Raw genomic sequence first — 19521 nt, 5'->3', positions numbered from 1 at the left:
ACCAAGAGTCCGATGCTCAACCGACAGGTCCAGCCAGGTGCCCCAAAGAGAGAGAATCTTAAGCAGGCCCCACGCCCAGCATGGAGTCCGAGGCGGGGCTCTATCTCATAACCCTGAGATCGTGACCTGAGCCGAAATCAAGAGTCGGTCACTTAACCAACTGAGCCACCCAGGCGTCCTGCAAAGCTGTCATTTTTATTTTTATTTTTATTTATTTATTTTTTAAAGATTTTTATTTATTTGTTTAACACAGAGAGAGAGAGCATAAGTAGGCAGAGCAGCAGAGAGAGGGAGAGGGAGAAGCAGGCTCTCCACTGAGCAGGGAGACTGGAGCCTGATGCGGGGCTCGATCCCAGGACCCTGGGACCACGACCTGAGCCGAAGGCAGCTGCTTAACGACTGAGCCACCCGGGCGCCCCAAAGCTGTCATTTTTAAATCCTGTATCACTCCTATATTTATTAGTTGACATTCCTCTGTAAGGAAAATTTCTCTCTTTCTCTCTCTTGAGTATCATCATGGACCATGGATTATTTTTCAAAAACATTTCATTGTGTTATAATCCATTATCATCATTACTCCATTATTCTATTTGCTACTCATGTTGTACCAAATTTGGGTAGCAGGAGCCCTTTCAGGGTGCCCCCTACAGCCTTTTGGCATGTCTTGGTTAGTCTTTGAGCCCTTCTTGCTTTCTGGTGCAACGAAACGTTGCAGGCTCACTTGTATTTTCCCTATTCCAGACCAGGAGTCAGGATTTTATCAAAGGATCCTTATGAGGAATGGCATTTTTAAGCCATGGCCCAAGCACTAGATATGCTCATTGTTACTGGCATACACATTCACAGGAAAATAAAATCAACTTACAACAAATTTTAGTTACATTTCTTTCTGAGATATATAAATAATCCACTTCCTTGATCTTAAAATTAGATAAATCAGGAGGGAATAACCAGGGTCAACAATTATTCTTGAAGAAACCCCAAGCATTTAAAAAAAACCAAAACAACAACTGAGTGCCTTTGAGAGATACTGTATTAGTTTCCTGTGGATGCTATAACAAAGTATCGCAAACTTGCTGGCTTAAAAGAAAATAAATTTATTGTTTCATATTGTCTGGAGGATAGAAATGTCAAATCAAGGTGCTGGCAGAGCTGCACTGCTTCTGAAACCTGTAGTGGAGAAAGCTTCCTTGCCTCTTCTGGCTTCTGGTGTTTACTGACAATCTTTGATTGGCTTCTAAACACACTACTCCAACCTGCCTCCATTGTCATGCGGGTGTCTTCTTCCTCTGCGTCTCTGTCTTTGTGACTCTTCCCTCTTATGAGGACATCAGTCATACTGGATTAGGGGACCCACGCTACTCCAAATGACCTTGCTTTAAAGCTTGATTTCACTTGCAAAGGCCCTGTTTCTGGGTAAGGTCACTTTCATGGGTACCAAGGGTTAGGATGTCCACATATCCTTTGGGGGATCCAGTCCAACCCATAATAAACACCATAATCCAGAAGGTAAGCATTAAAAGAGTGTTTAGCTCTCAATTTTATAGGAAAAATTTATAGGAAATCACCCCTGTAAATTCTGACAAATACTTTTCTTGGGACTCCAAATTGAAAGAAATTCAATACATAAGACAAACCTAGATTATTTATTTTAACCAGTTTTATGTATTGGTTAGGTAAGGATGAAAGAGAGAGGGAAGAAAGACAGAAGACAACGAGAGACATACTGAAAAGAGAGAGCTCTCTGAACACCAAGAGATAAGAGATTGAGGGGCCGCCAAAGAGGGGATACATGGGGGGCTTTGCAGGAAGAAAGCAGGGAGTGTTGCTCAGTTGCGGGAAAGATCATTGTCTTCTGCTCTTTTAGCTGGACTCAAACGGTGTGGCCAGAGTCCATTCTGACTCTTTACTTGCAACCACATTTTTTACTTATGCTTCTTTTTTGAGAAAACTGAATATTAATCTGTTTTACTGCTTGGCACGGATGGGGCTGGGGACTGCATGAAGTGTGTATCTTTGGCATGACTACCCCAGGGGTAGTCTTAACAGAGGTGGGAGTCCACAAGCAGCACCAAGACTGCGGTTTGCAGGGGGAGGGCGCAGATTTGAGCCTAGGTGAGGCCAGTGTCTAGGTCACCAAATCCAAAGGGTCAGCCTTAACTAGACATGAATGTGACCTGAGGAGCCAGTCCAAAGGCCGGTTGCCAAATTTGGTTGTTGTGGTGGAAACCACAGCTGGTAATCGGGAATGCCTAAGTAGCCAATACATCAGAGTGTGACAAGAGGGCGGGCAGGGGTGCAATTCTCCGTGACCAAGGAAGGTATGTGCCCAGGGCAGACACAAGGAAGGTTTAACTCCATGTGTCTTACTCTGGGACCTCTTGTCTCCAGGCTCGTTAGCATGGGTCTGAGGGAAGCTGGTGGAGTGGCACCTCTAGAATGTCCTGGCACGAAAGCCTTGGCGTGTGGTGTGCAGAACACCGGCCTCCCCTAAGTCTCTTCAGCAGAACCCAGGTCCTGAACCCAAGGGCCTGACTCTGATCTTGGTGTTCATTTACCTCCTAGTGTAGTTTAGAAGTCCAGATTTCTCTAAGAAGCCCAGGGAACAAGTGCATGCACCTGGCCTGGTTAGAGATGCTGGAGACAAATGGGGAACAAGACAGCTGAGAACCATGTGCTCCTGGGCAGAGCCGAGCCCTGCGCTGCCACATTGAGGACACAAGGGTTCGTTCAGCTCTGTTGTTGCTCTGCTTTTTCTGTTTAGCTGATTTATTTATTTTTTTAGGTGAAAGTTTCTAATAGTTAATGCTTAAAATAATAGCTACAGACTAACCCCAGATGCAATTCTTTGCTTTTGTCACCATTTACTATAAATAAAATGAGAACAGAGTTATGATAATGATATATATATGTATATACTAATGATATCATATATATATAATATATGACTTATTTACTATTTGAGAGAGAGAGAGAGAGAGAATCTCAGACTCCCCTCTGAGCACAGAGCCCAACGTGGGGTTGGATCTCACGACCCTGAAATCATGACCTGAGCCGAAATCAAGAGTCACAGTCTTAACCAACTGAGCCATCCAGGCGCCCCATGTGAGTTATATATTTTTAAAATTATTCTGTAACTTGGCATCACTTGTTATACATTTATACCAGGAAAGTCATACCATCCAAAAGGTCAGTTTTACTCATTGTTCTCTCTTTTAGTGAGGAAGAACTGTTAAAATGTTATTTCAACATATGATTGTTTTAAACTGGGCTTTAAAACAATGCTCCTGGGGGCCCTAAGATTCTGCCAATGTGCCCCAGAGGTTTGCTTATATGCTATACAAATTAAAAAAAAATTGAAGGGAAGTTCACATAACAAAATTAATCATTTCCAAGTGAACAATCCGGTGGCATTTAGTACAGTCAAAATGTTGTGCAACCATCAACTCTGTCTAGTTCCAAATCACTATCATTACCCCAAAAGGAAACCCCATGCTCCCTTTCCCCCCTTGCCCCGGCAACAACCAGTCTGCATTCTGTCTCTGTGGATTTACCTAGTCTGGGTGTTTCATATTAATGAAATCATACAATATGTGGCCTTTTGGGTCTGGTTTCTTTCACTTAGCATTTTTTAAAAGATTTTATTTATTTGAGAGAGAGAGCATGAGTGGGGAGGAAGGGCAGAGGGAGAAGAAGTAGACTCCCCGTTGGGCAAGGAGCTCAATGCGGGGCTTGATCCCAGGACCCTGAGATCATGACCTGAGCCAAAGGCAGATGCTCAACCAACTGAGCCACCCAGGTGCCCCTCACTTAGCATGATTTTGAAGTTCACCCACTTTGTAGCATATATCAGTATTTCATTCCTTTCTATGGCTGCACAGTATTCTGTTATATGTATATACCACAATTCATTTATCCATTCACTCATTGATGGACATTTGAGTTGTTCCCACCTTTTGGCTATTGTGATGCTATGGACATGTTTCTACGTGTGTACAGGTATTTGAGTACTTGCTTTCAGTTCTTTTGGGTCTGTTGCTTTGTTTTAAATCATTAGAACACAGAACTCTGCCTAACCCAGGTCCTCAATGCCATCAGCCTTTGGGTTCACCGTCCATCACTGCTAATTGGATAAATCTCTAGCCCTTTTATCTGGGCAAACTTCTGGCTCCTAGTTTACTCTCGCCTGGTAGATGAAGTGGGCTGGGGGAGACTGGACAGCACTTTTACCTCTACATACGTAGTTTCTGAGAAGATTAATTTGATTATTTGTTTAGTCCTGAAGAAATTTCTTTGGCGCCTCTATTCTGTGAAAGGCACTGTGCTAGAATACCCAGAGGCTAGGAAGAGATCTAAATCATGATCCTGTCCATCAGTGTTGTGCTAGCCAGTTGATTAGGAAAGTACCCACATGCAAAGAACTCTAAAATGAGGCACTTGACAAGTGTCCTAGGCCAAGTACAGAGGGAGAGAGCCCTTTTGCTGGGGTGACCAGGGAAGCTTTCATTAGAGTGTGTTACTTGAAACCAACCTAGGTTGAATCTATATTAATAGGTGAGGTGTAGGGGGAAGGCATTTTTCATGGTGAAGGTGTGGCCGGAGGAAATTCAGTGAGGAGATCATCTTGGCTGGAGCAAAGATTAATGTAGGGCAGAAAGGTGCGGGAAGGCTGACGGAGGGTTTGGTTCCAAAGGATTGGGAGTTTGCACTTTATCCTGAACCAAAATAGAGTCTGGTGGGAAGCAGTCTAATAATTGGGCATGAACCTTTATTTCATTTCATTTTTATGGCTGTGTGGCTGTGATGATGGTCACCGTTTAGAATAGCTATTCTTGCCAAATCCTCAGGAACCTTCACCTGTTTAGTCACTTATTTTCTGCTTCTCTGATACTTATTGAAATTCTTTCTGAGGAGTAGCCATTGATGTCTGGAGCTCGAGCACTGTTTTGGTTTATCAAGGCTCTGATTTTCATTGAATACTTAGTATTTTAAAATTGGTTACCTTATTAACAAGTTATTTTGCTTTTGTGACCTGAAATAATACTATAAAATATTTACTGTAGTGATTCATTGCTTAGATATATACTTTCTCTATATTTTTCAAAAAGGAAAAAGTCATAGCAGAAAGAAAGAGAACAAGGTAGTTAGTCTGTTTGGTTGTGTTTGTCCTACTGGGGTATCTGACCCGATTATTTTACCTACTACAAATCCTTTGGTACTTAGTGTCACCCAATACATAGTGCAATCAGTTACTTTTTGCTACTGTATTGTAAATAATACTTAATTGTATCTATTCAATTAAAAAAAAAGATTCTTTCTGAGGACCTGCCCAGCAGGTAAATTATAGGTCTATGCCAGAGTGTGCTCTGTGGAACATCACTTCTGTGAATAGGATTCCATGGTCAAACAAAAAATTTTTCAAAAAGATTTTATTTATTTGAGAGAGAGAGAGAGAGAGCACAAACATGGGGAGTGGCAGAGGGAGAGGGAGAAGCAGGGAGCCTGCTGCAAGGCTCATCCCAGGACCCCAAGATCACGACTTGAGCTGAAGGCAGATCCTTAACTGACTGAGCCACCCAGGCACTCCTTTGGTCAAGCAAATTTGAGAATCATTGCATAATGCATCTCACTCTAGGAGATTCACAGTGCACATTAGCAAGTGAAAGGCTTTCAAAATCCTGCAGCAAGGATACCAGTTTAATTTGTTTAGCCCAGCCTTTCCTAAATTTACCTGCTGCAGTGGGTTGCATGGTGTGCCTTCCCCCACCCATACATCTATGTCAAATCCCTGGAAACTATGGATGTTACCTTATGTGAAAAAAAGAGTCTTTGCAGATGTAATTAAGTTAGGGATCTTGAGGTGAGATCACCCTGGATTCTCCAAGTGGGCTCTGAATCCAATGACAAGTGTCTATATAAGAGAAAGACAGAGGGAAATATGAGACAGACAGAAGAAAAGAGACACAGAACAGAGATGATGAGCAGATTAGGCAAAGATTGGAGTGATGTGTACACAAGCTGAGGAAGCTAAGGAGCCAGCAGCTGCCAGGAACTGGAAGGCTGGGAAGGATTTTCCCCTAGAACCTCTTGCAGTGAGAATTGCGGATGCACTTCAGGTTCCAGCTTTCAGATTCCCCTGCATACGACCTGATTTCAGAACAAGGCAATCACTGTGGTCTGTGGGTGGTGGCAGAGGTGATATGCGGTTCCGCAGGGCTCGGTGCAGGGGGCAGCTTCCTGCTTCCAGCAGAGGTACACAGTGCTGCACTGTGCAGTGTCGGATTGGCTTGTGCCTTCTTGTTCTCCCGCCAGTCCTCTGCTCTGGCTTTGGAATGATTCCTGGAAGTTCAGCCTGGAGTCTGTTGCTTGCCAAACCGGCTTCAGTGGTTCTGGAAGTTATACGATACTCTCTTACAAATATCTTCTTGTTTCATCTAGCCAGAACAGATTCTGTTCTCCTTAGCTAGACCCTTACTGATGACCTCCCTGTGCAAGTGTTGGGGGCATATGTAAAGAAGCAGTGACTAAAAAGCAATACAGTTAGTGAATATGTTGATGAGATCACAAATCTAAAACCTATAGCAAAAATTTCTCTGAATTTGTACAATTATGGCTTGCGACTAAAAATTTCCAGTGATAGTGCCAAACATCGTTTAAAAAATACTGTATGTAAATAAAAGTGAGTCTGTTAGATGCTTTTATTTATTTATTTATTTACTTAATTATGTTATGTTAGTCATCATACATTACATCATTAATTTTTGATGTAGTGTTCCATGATTCATTGTTTGCGTATAACACCCAGTGTTAGAGGCTTTTAAAAGTGCTTCTTTTTTTTTTTTTAAAGATTTTATTTATTTATTTGAGACAGAGGGCATGAGAGGGAGGAGGGTCAGAGGGAGAAGCAGACTCCCTGCCGAGCAGGGAGCCCGATGCAGGACTCGATCCCGGGACTCCAGGATCATGACCTGAGCCGAAGGCAGTCGTTTAACCAACTGAGCCACCCAGGCGCCCTTTTTTTTTTTAATTTTTAAATTTTTAAATTTTTTTTTAAAGGTTTTATTTATTTATTTGAGACAGAGAGAATGAGAGACAGAGCATGAGAGGGAGGAGGGTCAGAGGGAGAAGCAGACTCTCCGCTGAGCAGGGAGCCTGATGCGGGACTTGATCCCAGGACTCTGGGATCATGACCTGAGCTGAAGGCAGAAGCTTAACAGACTGAACCACCTAGGTGCCCCTAAATCATTTATATTTTCAAGTTGGCCAAAACCCCCAGAATCTCAACTTTGTTTTTTGAGGTGTTTTCCCCTTGTATATATATTCAGAGTTACCCAATATTCAAATGAAATGGTATTAATATGGCCTGAAACTCACGTGCAAGGGATGACCGTTCAGAAATGCTTGCCTACTGGATCAAGGCTCCGCATAATATACGGCAATTTGGTGTTCAATTGACTACTTAAATGACAGATAAAATGGGTGAGTCAGTGTTGCTGTTGTGACAGAGGCTCTTTCTTCTGTTTTCTTTCTGATTCCTACCATCTCCACGGTTTCTGCCTCTTCGCCTACTTCTAACACAGATGAGTAGGATCTGGTCTCTGACTCAGGGAGCTTGCAGGGTCCAGTAGGGGAGATGATGTGCAGATTCACAGCGGAGAGAATCGCTCAGTGAGCAAGAGGACCCTTCCATTTATGCAGAGACTGATTTCAGGAAGGAGGTGACATTTCGGTTGAGCTATCCATAGATTTTACTAGATCATTGGAGAGATCCTTCAGATGGACACTGATAGTTTCTTCCTTGGACTTCATCAATCACCAGTTGTCTGGAATTCTAAATAAAACCCCCCACGTCAGATCAGAACTTTCCAGCAAGTTGATATTCCCCTCCAGTGTGGGTGAAATGCCAGCGTAAGAGAGACTTGTGAAGCTTAGCTACATTGTCTTGGCAAACAGATGGACGCCCTGCATTTATGAAGGAGGAAGGAGAATGCTTCCGCGTCAGCCTTTCCCTGGTGACAGGTGGGAGAGGTGACCCTGTCCGGGTCTTTGCCCCACCGGCTGCGGGGTGGCCGTCGGGCGCAGTTTCCCCGCGCTCCGCTGGGTCGCACTGTGGCCCCACGAATGCGCGCCCGGGCCGAGCAGGGGCGCTCGGGAGCGGCGGCCGGGTCCAGCCTTGGGCGGAGCTGGCGGCGTTGGGGGTAGGCAGCGGCTACCGTGCGGCGGGCCTCCGGGGGCCGTGCCCAGCGCAGAGCTTTTCCAAACTCCCGCAAGGCTTGCACTCGACAGCGTATCCCAGCGGTGGGACCTCGCCAGCCCTCGGGGAAGGCCGCTCCCGTCTCCGGGGGATCTGACCTCTCTATTTGCTCTTGTCCTTTGGATGGCACAAAAGGAGTGGTCCCCCAGGAGAGAGGGCCGGGGCGGGGGCTGGGGGGCGAGGGATGGGCTCCGATCCAATAGCGGTCAGGGAAGCGGGTGGTCCTCCAGTCGTAGCCACACTCTTTCTGACTCCCAGCACGCGGGTGGGGAAGTGCTCTTTTGATTTCTTGCAGAACACAAGTATATAGACCTCTCCTTTTAAACTTGCTCATTACACAAAAAATGGGGTCTTCTGCACCTCCTCACCCCCCAGCCCCCGACCCTAATACGTCTTGGAGATGGCTTCACATCCGTGCATGTGGACCCTCGCCGTTCCTTCAGAATGGCTGCCTGGTGTTCTATTAGACAGCGCACCATAATTATTCAACCCGGTCCTCACTGAAGGATACCAAGCTTGTTTGCCGTCTTGTGCTGTTACAAACAGTTGTGCAGGAAACGTGTGTGTATGTGTCTTGGGTTATGTGCACACCTGTGTCTATAGGATAAATTCCTAGAAGTGGAATTGTCTTGTTGAAGACTATTTGCATTTTTAATTTTACTGACCTTGCCAATTAAATGTACTACCAAATCATACTCTCCTCAGTGACTACTCCCCATCTCCCACCTCGTTAACACTAGGTTTGTTGAGCTTTTAAAATATTTGCCAATGTGAAAGATTAAAAAGTAGCGTGTCATTGTTTTCATTTGCATCTTTTAAATTTGGGGTGAGGTTTATTCTTTTTCATATGAATAAAGCTATTTGAATTTAATGACCAGATGGTTTATGTCCTTTGCCCATTTCTATTCGAATGTTGGACTTTTTCTTATGGATGCAAATGCTTTTTATATATTAAAGAAATCAGATCATTGACTGTCATATCGATTCAGTCTTTGTCTTCATTTACAGTACTTACCATTCGTAAATTTTAATATTGATAGAGTAAAATTTGTCATTTTTTTACTTTATAGCTGTTGGGTTTTCTGTTTTGTTTACAGAGACCTTCCTGACTCAACTGTTGCATCCAGATGCTCCCAAGTTTTTTTTTTTTTTAATTTTATTTATTTATTTTGACAGAGAGAGAGAGACAACGAGAGAGGGAACACAAGTGAGGGGGTGGGAAAGGGAGAAGCTGGCTTCCCGTGGAGCAGGGAGCCTGATGTGGGGCTCAATCCCAGGACCCTGGGATCATGATCTGAGCCAAAGGTAGACGCTTAATGACTGAGCCACCCAGGCGCCCCCAGATGCTCCCAAGTTTTAATTTAGCCATCTCTCCAAAGAGATTGCTGGTACTGCGAGCAGCTTACTATATGCTAGGACAGAAGGGAGGGAATATTCTTTTATTCCACGGGGAAAATACATGATTTGGAGTCAAGCAAGTAGTTTGTCTTTTAAAAAATAACATTTATTCTCTGTTAATAAAGATTATATATTTTTATTGTAGGAAATTTGAAAATGTATGATATAAAGAAGGAAAAAAAGTCATATGTAATTCTGCCACTTAGAGATAAACAATGATATATATATATAATATTTATATTGTCTATATTTTGAGCCTACTTTAAAAAATATAACAATATTTTATGGGAATTTTCTTAGGATAGTAAATCTTCTAAACATGATCTTAATTGGTGATCAATTGTTTTTTAAAATTTTTTATTTATTTTTTAAGATTTTATTTATTTATTTGACAGAGAGAGACACAGCAAGCGACGGAACACAAGCAGGGGGAGTGGGAGAGGGAGAAGCAGGCTTCCTGCTGAGTAGGGAGCCCGATGCAGGGCTCGATCCCAGGCTACTGGGATCGTGACCTGCGCCAAAGGCAGACGCTTAACGACTGAGCCAGCCAGGTGCCCTTCAATTGTTTATTTTTTTAAAGATTTTATTTATTTATTTGACAGAGAACGAGAGGAAGAGAGCACAAGCAGGAGGAGTGGCAGGCAGAGGGAGAGGGAGAAGCAGGCTCCCTGCTGAGCAGGGAGCCCGATGCGGGGCTCGATCCCAGGACCCTGAGATCATGACCCGAGCTGAAGGCAGACGCTTCACTGACTGAGTCACCCAGGTGCCCCAGGTGATCAATTTTTATTATGTAAATTATTTAACATGTTTAGCCCATCCAAGTTGTAAGGTATTTAGGTAGTTTCTAATTCGCTATTGTAAGCAACAGTGATAATATGCATCTCTTTTTTTCTTCTACTTTAGCCAGTTTTGTATATGTACAATGCACTTCAGAACAGGAGACTATGGATTTCACTTCAGGATGGAGCCTCCCTGGTCCCTAACTATGTTTTTTGCACATGATCAGTTAATCTCTGTTTATAATGTGCCAGGACCCTATAGATTCTGTGTCTTCCTTTGATATCTTTTGGGGGAAGTATTCATGCTTTTTGCACATAAAGGAAGAAGTCAGTCAACAATTCAGTGTCTTACAGTTTTCATATTGCAGAACTTGCCTGACAGACTAAAAATAAACATTTTCCTTTTTAAATATATAAAGTCTCTGAAGCTTGGAGTGAGAAACTATAAGCAGTATCATTTTTGTGTCTTGAAAGGAGGTCAGAGACCATGTAGTCCAATCCCTTCATTTGCAGGTGAAGAAGTTGAGGCTTAGAGATCTTATGTGCCCTGACCAGGACTCACATCTCAGCCCCTTGAGGTGGCATAGAGTTCATAGTGGACTTTTTTGTTGCCCATTGTCTGAATTGTCCATTCTTTCTTTAATGCCATTTTTTAGGTGAATGGGCCTTTATTAGTTGTGATTACAGAATTTCCGAGCAGGGCACACTTCTGTGGAATCCTGGCTTTGCCAAATGCCTGGCTACAAGGGAAATTTCTATATATCTAAATTTCTATGAGAAGGTTCTTACCTTCTCTTTCTAGGTCTGCCATTTGCACTGAAAAGGTTTGTTTATGAATTTCCTTTCTTATGCACAAAGAGTTTAACCAATTTTACACTGGGGTTTTCCCTTGATACTCATCAGGCTTTTATTTTACTTCTCATTGAGAAAGCAGACTTATTGTGAACTCTCTTCATAAGGGCTTTCATTTACACTACAAACGAATGCTTTAGACAAACAGTATGAAAGTTTTGGAGTCTTCTACCTAATTGATTTGAAGATAAATATAGTTAAAAACACTATACTTGGATACTGAACACCTTCTATATACATCAGTTTTTGAGGATCTTTTAGGACAAGAAATCAGCAAGGTTAGTCTGATAAAGCTCAGCTTGCTGGAAAATTGAGGAATTCGAAGTTGGTTTGTTTTGGTCCTGGCTAGCCCTTTGACTAAGACATCGTAAGACTGAATCCATCTCCCTTTTCTTTCCCTTACTAGATTTTGCAGATAGCTTTCTCCTTTGCTTTTGACATAGAATAAAGCTTTTTTTTTTTTTTTAAAGGTCTGGGAAATTATTTTTGCTCTGGACTTGGCTTCTAATGAGTTGTATGACCTTGGGAGAAATTCCATATAGAGAGTTCCTTGTACCTCCTTTTCCTGAAGAATAAATAGGATATCCTACCCAACAATGATGTTCAGAATATTAGAATATAAACTTTAATTTTGGATTTTGAATGTGGCTGATAGTCACAATCATGGACTGGCTTGTTAAACCTTCACTGAGAAAATGGCAGTGTTAAGGAAGAAAACTAAGAAAATCCAGCTTAAGCCACAAGGAGGAATGTATTGATTCATACAAATGAGAAGTCCAAGTGGGGGTAATTGTGGCTTCAAATGTGGCTGAATCCACAAATTGAAGTGATGCCTTTGCTCTCCATTTTTCAACTCTGTTTACCCCTGCCTGGCTCTATTCAAGCTTTATGGTCTTTATAGTTCAAGATCCTAGAGTATGAGAGGCAACATATCTCTTTTAGTACCCACATGTCAAATCTCAGGGAAGATACTGTTGGTCCAGCTTAAGACACTTGTCTATCCCTGACCAAATAATTGTGGCTCGAAGAATGGAGGACCCTGATGGGCCAGCCAGGTTTGTGAGCCATATTTTTAGCCGGGGGACGATTGGGGCAACATGATAGACAACCTCATCCTGATCCCATGAAGTCAGGTGAGGATGGTTCTACTGTTCCAAAGAGTAAAAGGATGATAAACAGGCCAAACCAACACTACAAAAGCCTTCGGATGAAGTGTGAGTGTATTAGCTATAGATTTGTTCAGTGTTTAGACATGTTTATGTCTCTCACCATAAATGTAACTTATACATATGCTCACATTTAATTTGATTTCACTAAAGCTTAATTAAGCTCCGTTGAACAGAAGCAGCACCATAATAAGCCTGGCAAAGATGTGGTATTGATATAGAAATGTATATGAGGCTAGAGAGATCAAAGTAAGAAGATAATATTTTTTTTCAGCCTCAGTTAGCATAGAGACATTATATTTATAAGTTTTTCTTGGCTTCTTTCATCATACAATTTAGGGAAGTTCTTCAGAACTATTTTTTTTTATTCTAAAAGCAGTACAAAAGAATATAAAATAAAAGTGAAGCTCTCTCCTACTTCCAGAAATAGAATAGTTTCTTTTATAAAATTCCAGAAACTTCCCATGTATTTGCAAGAATATATGTATATTTTATATAGACACATAGGATATATGTCTGCTCTGCAACTTGCTTTCTTCACCCAGGGCCGTATTTTGGAGATCTTCCTTTGTTAGTGCCGATAAAGCTCCTTCCTTCTCTTTAACAATTGCACAATTTTCTGCAGTTTGAATGTGTAACTGATGCCCTCATCAGAGGATTTTAAGGTGCTTTACAAAGAAAGCATCACTCTTTGGTCTCTCCCTGCCTGCAGGAAACCTGGTGTGGCTGGAGGTCCTGTAGCTCGGAGTTGGGCCAAGGTTTCCCCATTGATGGTAGATGCAGCAGGAGAGGTGATGCCATCAGGGATTTCCCAGAGGGAGCAAAATTCCCCTAGGACTGAAGTGGAGCCAGAATCTGGTCCTATTAATGTCTCTCCCCCCCGCCCCCCACCCACCAAACACTGCCTTCCCTGTGGTTAACCAGACAGGAGGTCCATTGTTGAGTGGTTTGGCAGGTGTCTGAGAAATTTGCAAGGATGTAATGACTTCCTCTCTAGATTGTCGCCAAACTTGAGGGGACTGATACTAATTTCTCAGGATTACTACATAGCTTCTGTTCTCCAGCCCCCTGAAGGGGCTTCTTGATGTCCTTTATCTGTTTGCAAACATCAGCATGTATTCCTAGGTTATGGTCGATCACAAGTAATTGATTTATGTCTAGTTTGGAAATGCTTATAGCAGATGCAATTGCCCCAGTGTCCGTTTCTTACCACCAAGTTACCAAGACTGTCCTAAAAACAGGCCAGGCTGAAGGGACAGTACCAGGATGGAGCGAGAGGGCAGCTCGAAGGTAAATGAGCAAAGGAGCCATCCTCAACTCAACTGTCTAATTAAGAAAAGGTCTTTGGCCCCCTTATCTCCAAACTCTACCTCCTGCTTCATGCCCATCAGCTTTGCCCTTCCTGCTTCATGCCCATCAGCTTCCATGTCAAAGGAAAGGCTTCTTTTTATTTAAAAAATGTCCTAGCTCATGAAGTCTTCAGGGCAGGTGAATGGCTTCAGAGTTGCAATGACCTAGTAACTAGAATTTAAGACCAGAAGGTGTCTCATCCCACGTTCCCTCATTTACTGCAGACTTCTCTCTCTGCCTTTCATTGCCCTTCCATATGGTTTTGCCTATTGAAATTCTTATCCTCTAGACTCAGCTCTGATGCCACCAGGAAGGTGTCTCTAGTTATCCCAGTGAGAAAGGGTCCCTGACCTCTGCTGCATGTACCAACTGCCCATTGTCTTCCTCACTGGACCCTGGATGTTCTTGGAGGCCTTGTCTTGGAGTGCTGGGATAGACAAGCTTTGCTCTTCCCTACCAGACTGTCCTACTTCCTCCCTCAAGCCTCAGAAGGCACTGTATTCCTAGCAGCTAACATGATGCTTGGTTCATAGTAGGAACTTAATACGTCTGTTGAAAATCTGAATCTGTCTAGTTCAAGATCTGCTGTGAGGCCTTGAACTTCGTTTTATAATTAAATCACTGGCATCTTTTTGGGGGCCACTGTATTTGTCCCTTTTGTTGGTTTTTGAGTTCTGGTGATGCTTTAACATTTGAAAATAAATATTTTTAAATGGAAGGTTTTTCCCTCCTTTAGTGCCCTAGTAGACTTTAAAACTATCAGATCCTAGGAAGTAACCACCTAGGGACAGGTGGTATGTGAGTCTAAATTGTTTTGTAAATTCTAAAGTCAGAACAAAAGGGAAAAGAAATAAATGTCAAGAGACCTCAGGAAATAGCATCTTGCCATGCAAGAGGTTGGGCACACTCCCCATCTTGCCACAATATATTTTTGGACCCTGGAAACCCTCCTGAGCTTCTCTCCAACATAAGGAAGAACCTGCAATTACAAGTACAGTGACATTATTTTACCTCCCTAGGGTGGCTGGAGCACAAAGAACTCAGAGAGGCCCATGTGGGCGTTGGTTTGGGGCTACAGGAATGTGCTCAGAAAGAAGGTTCTGTTTGTTTTGACTTGACACAGATGTCAATGGCAGCCCTCAAGGCCTTTGTTAAAGCAGGACATTTACTCCTTAGGTTTTCTGTCCTGGAATATCACCTCCTCCTCCCCGAGGATGGCAGTTCTGACTAAAACATGCTGCAAAAGCTATCTTTGGCTTTTTATTGTCTTCTGAAGACAGTCCAACCTCTTAATATAGATTTTCAAGGCCCCACAAGTCCAGCTCTGGCTCAGATACATATACATATATATATATATATATATATATATATATATAGTGAAGATGGCAAGTCTGGAAGCTGTAGGAGAATCTCTTTCCTAGTCCTAAGTGGAAAGAATCAAGATTTCTCCTATTTTCAAAGAGCTCTAAGCAAAATTTCTGGTACTTCTATTTAGTGACCAATTTTCATTTATGATTGCTCTCTTGCTAGGGGAGTTCTGATTGACTTTCCCTTCTTCATTTTCTTTAGGAAGACCATCGTGTGGTTTAGGGATTTTCCTTTTACTTCCTCTTTTCAGAACTTATAAGTAATTAAAAATTTCTTCCTCTGAAGAAAATGTATGTTGGGCATCTGGGTGGCTCAGTTGGTTAAGCATCTGACTTTGGCTCAGGTCATCATCTTGAGGTCCTGGGATCGAGCCCAGCATGGAGCCTTCTTGTCCCTCTGCCCCTCCCCCAGCTCATGCTCTCGCTCTCTCAAATAAATGAATAAAGACTTAAAAAAAAAAATACGTTCGTTGGAGAAAATTATAAAACCTCAAAAAAGTTTAAAAGACAATAAAAGTAGTCTTAATTTTATCTGTAAGATTAAAAAAACATTTAAGCTATTTTGGGGTATTTCCTTTTGAGATCTGTATCTATATATCTATCTATTGGTTTGTATCCAATAGATACAGATCTATCTATCTATCCCTGTCTCTATATCTATCTCTATATCTATCTGTTGGTTTCTTTCTTGCTTTTCTTCTCAATTCAGCTTGGCATTGAAAGCATTGAAAGCATTTTACTACATTAATAGAATTTTTTATTAACACTTCAAATACTGCATAATATTCAAGCTATGAGAAGTTGTATGGCTTACTGTAAGCTTTCTCCTTTTGCTAGACATTTAGACAGTTTTCATGCTGGCAACTAAATCTTTGTCTACTTTTTCTACTTCCTAAAAATAGAGTCTGAAAATTGGAATCACCAGTTAAGAAGGTATAACCTTTCTTATTGTGGGAAAATATGCATAACATAAAATTTACTCTTTCAGCCATTTTCAAATGTACCGTTTAGTGACATTAAGTACATTCGCATTGTTGCACAACCATCACCATCATCCATCTCCAGAACTTTTTCATCTTTCCACACTGAAACCAGTTAAACACTAACTCCCCATTCTCATCTCCTCCCAGCCCCTGGCAATCATCATGCTACTTTTTGCCCCTATGAATTTGACTACCTCGTATAAGTGGAATCATACAATATTTGTTGTTTTGTGTATGGCTTATTTCACTTAGCATAATGTCTTCAAGGTTCATCCATGTGGTAGCATGTGTCAGAATTTTGGCATTTTTTAAGGCTAAATAATATTTCATTGAGTGTTTATACCATTGATAGACATAGGGTTGTTTCCCCCTTTTGGCTAAAGTGAATAATACTGCTATGAACATTGGTGTACAAATACCTGAGTCTCTACTTTCAATTTTTTGGGGGGTATATACCTAGAGTGGAGTTAGGGGATGACATGGTAATTCTATGTTTAATTTTTTGAGGAACCACCTTACTCTTCTACAGTGGCTGCACCATTTTTCATGCCCACTAGCAATGTATGAGGGTTCCAATTTCTCAAAACACTTGCCAATATTTGTTATATTCTACTTAAAAAAAATAATAACCATCTTGGGGCACCTGGGTGGCTCAGTTGGTTGAGTGTCAGATTCTTGGTTTCTGCTCAGGTCATAATCTCAAGGTCATGAGATTGAGCCCCACGGTGGGCCCTGTCTCAGCATGGAGTCTGTTTGAGATTCTTTCCCTCTCCCTTTCTCTTTTCCCCTCTGCCCCTCCCTCTGCTCGTGCACTCTCTCTCTCTAAAATAAATAAGTAAATAAAATCTTAAAAAAATAATAAAAAATAAAAAAATGAAAAAATAACCATCTTAGTGAGTGTGAAATGATATCTCATTGCAGTGTTGATTTGTATTTTCCTAATAATTAATGATGTTGAATATCTTTTTGGGTGCTTATTGGCCATGGGTATATCTTCTTTGGAGAAATGTCTATTCAAGTACTTTGTCTGTTTTTGAATTGGGTTGTTTGTTTGCTTTTTTGTGCTGAGTTGTAGAACTTCTTTGTATATTCTACATTTTAACCCCTTATCAGATATATCATTTGCAAATATTTTTTCTTATTCTGTAGGTGACTTTTTCACTGTTGATAGTGACCTTTAATGTGAAAAAGTTTTAAATTTTGTTATAGTCTAGATTATCTATTTTTTCCTTTTTTAGTCTGTGCTTTTTGTGATATGTCCAAGAAATCATTGCCAAGTGTAATGCCATGAAGTTTTCCTCCTATGTTTTCTTTGAAGAGTTTTAAAGTTTTAGCTCTCATGTTTAGGTCTTTGATTTTGAGTTAATTTTGAATTAATTTTTTATATATGGTGTAAGGTAAGGGTCCAACTTCATTCTTTTGCATGTAGATATCCAGGTTTCCCAGCATCATTTGTTGAAAAGACTGTCATTTCTCCCACTGGCACCCTTGTTGAAAATCATTTGACCATATATGCAAAGATTTATTTCTGGTCTCCCTAATCTATTCCATTGGCTTTATGTCTGTCCTTATGCGAAAAACATACTGTTTTGATTACTGTAGCTTTGTAGTAGGTTTTGAAATCAGGAAATATGAATCTTTTAACTTTGTTCTTTTTCAAGATTGTTTTGGCTGTTCAGGATCCCTTGAGATTCCATACAAATTTTAAGATTGGATTTTTTTCCTCCATTTTTGGAGGATAGTTTTGTTGAATATGAAGTTCTTGGTTGATGGTTAGTACTTTACATGTACCATCCCACTGCCTTCTGGCCTCCATGGTTTCTGATGAGTAATCAGCAATATCTTATCAAGGATACCTTGTACATGATGAGTTCCTTTTCTCTTGTTGCTTTCAAGATTCTCTCTTTGTCTTTCAAAAGTTTGATTATGTTGTGCTTAGGTGCAGATCTCTTGGAATTTATTCTGCTTGGATTTCATAGCACTTCTTGGATGTGTAGGTTAATGTTTTTCATCAAATTTGGGAAGTTTTACCCTTTATCTTTTCAAATATTCTTCCTCTCTCTCCTCTTCTTCTGGGAGTCCCATTATGTGTATATTGCTATGCTTGATTCTGTCCCATAGGTCTTGAGGTTCTGTTCATTTTTCTTCATTATTTTTTCTTGCTGTTCTTTAAAAGATATAATCTCAATTGGCCTGTATTCAAGCTTACTGATTCTTTCTTCTGCCTGTCCAGATCTGGTGTTGAGTTCCTCTTGTGAGTTTTTAAAAAAGATTTTATTTATTTATTTGAGAGAGAGAGAGAGAGCACGTGTGTGTGTGTGTGGGGGGGGCAGGGACAGAGGGAGAAACAGATTACCTACTGAGCAGGGAGCCCAATGCGTGTCTCGATCCCAGGACCCTGAGATCATGACCTGAACCAAAGGCAGGTGCTTAACTGACTGAGCCACACAAGTGCCCCCCTCTAGTGAGTTTTTCATTTTAGTTATTGTCCTTTTCAACTCTACAATTTCTATTTTTCATAAAAAATAATTTTTATCCTTTATTGGTATTCTCTATTTGTTGAGATATCATTCTCATACTTTCCTTTAGTTCTTTAGATATGGTTGCTTTTTGTTATGTGAATATTCTTAAAATAGCAGAATTTAAAGTCTTTATCTAGTAAGTCTAGTGTCTCATATTTCTCAGGGACAGTTTCTACCAACTGCTTTTTTCCTGTGTATGGGCCATACTTTCTTACTTCTTTGCATGCCTGATAATTTTTTGTTGATAATGGACATTTTAAATGATTTAATGTAACAACTCTGGAAATCAGATTCTTCTTCCTTCCTCGGGTTTGTAGTTGTTGCTGTTTAATGACTTTTCTGAACTAATTCTGTAAAGTCTGTATTCTTTGTTTGTGTGGCTACTGAAGTCTCTTTTCTGTTAGCTTAGTGGTCAGCTAATAAATGGACAGATTTTCTTAAATGCTTGGAACCTGTAAGTCTCCAAACCTTTACTGATGGGTTTTGTGTGTGTGTGTTGGCATATGCCTTCATTGTTTAGGTAAGTTTATTATATCCTTGCCTCAGCCTTCAATCCTGGCTTGTGCAGAACCTCAAAGTTAGCCAGAGGCAAGAACTTAGGGTCTTCTCAGGTCTTTCCTGGGCATGTGCACAACCCAATGCACACAGGTGGCCTTCTAGATAAACAGAAATGTGTTGGAACTTTTCAAAGTCCCCAATGAACATCTCATTCCCCAGCTTTTCCTTTTAATTTTTAAATTTGTTTGGTTGCTTGCTCCAACTGTTGTCACTGCCTCGGATAGTTGTGGTATTAAACAATTGCCACTGATTGTTTTTGAGAAATGTGTTTGGGGGGAAATGTTATTTGCAC

The sequence above is a fragment of the Mirounga leonina genome, unplaced genomic scaffold, assembly GCF_011800145.1.
Source record: "Mirounga leonina isolate KUSES-001 unplaced genomic scaffold, KU_Mleo_1.0 Mir_151, whole genome shotgun sequence".
In the NCBI taxonomy this organism is placed as follows: Eukaryota; Metazoa; Chordata; class Mammalia; order Carnivora; family Phocidae; genus Mirounga; species Mirounga leonina.
This window is presented reverse-complemented; position numbering follows the sequence as displayed.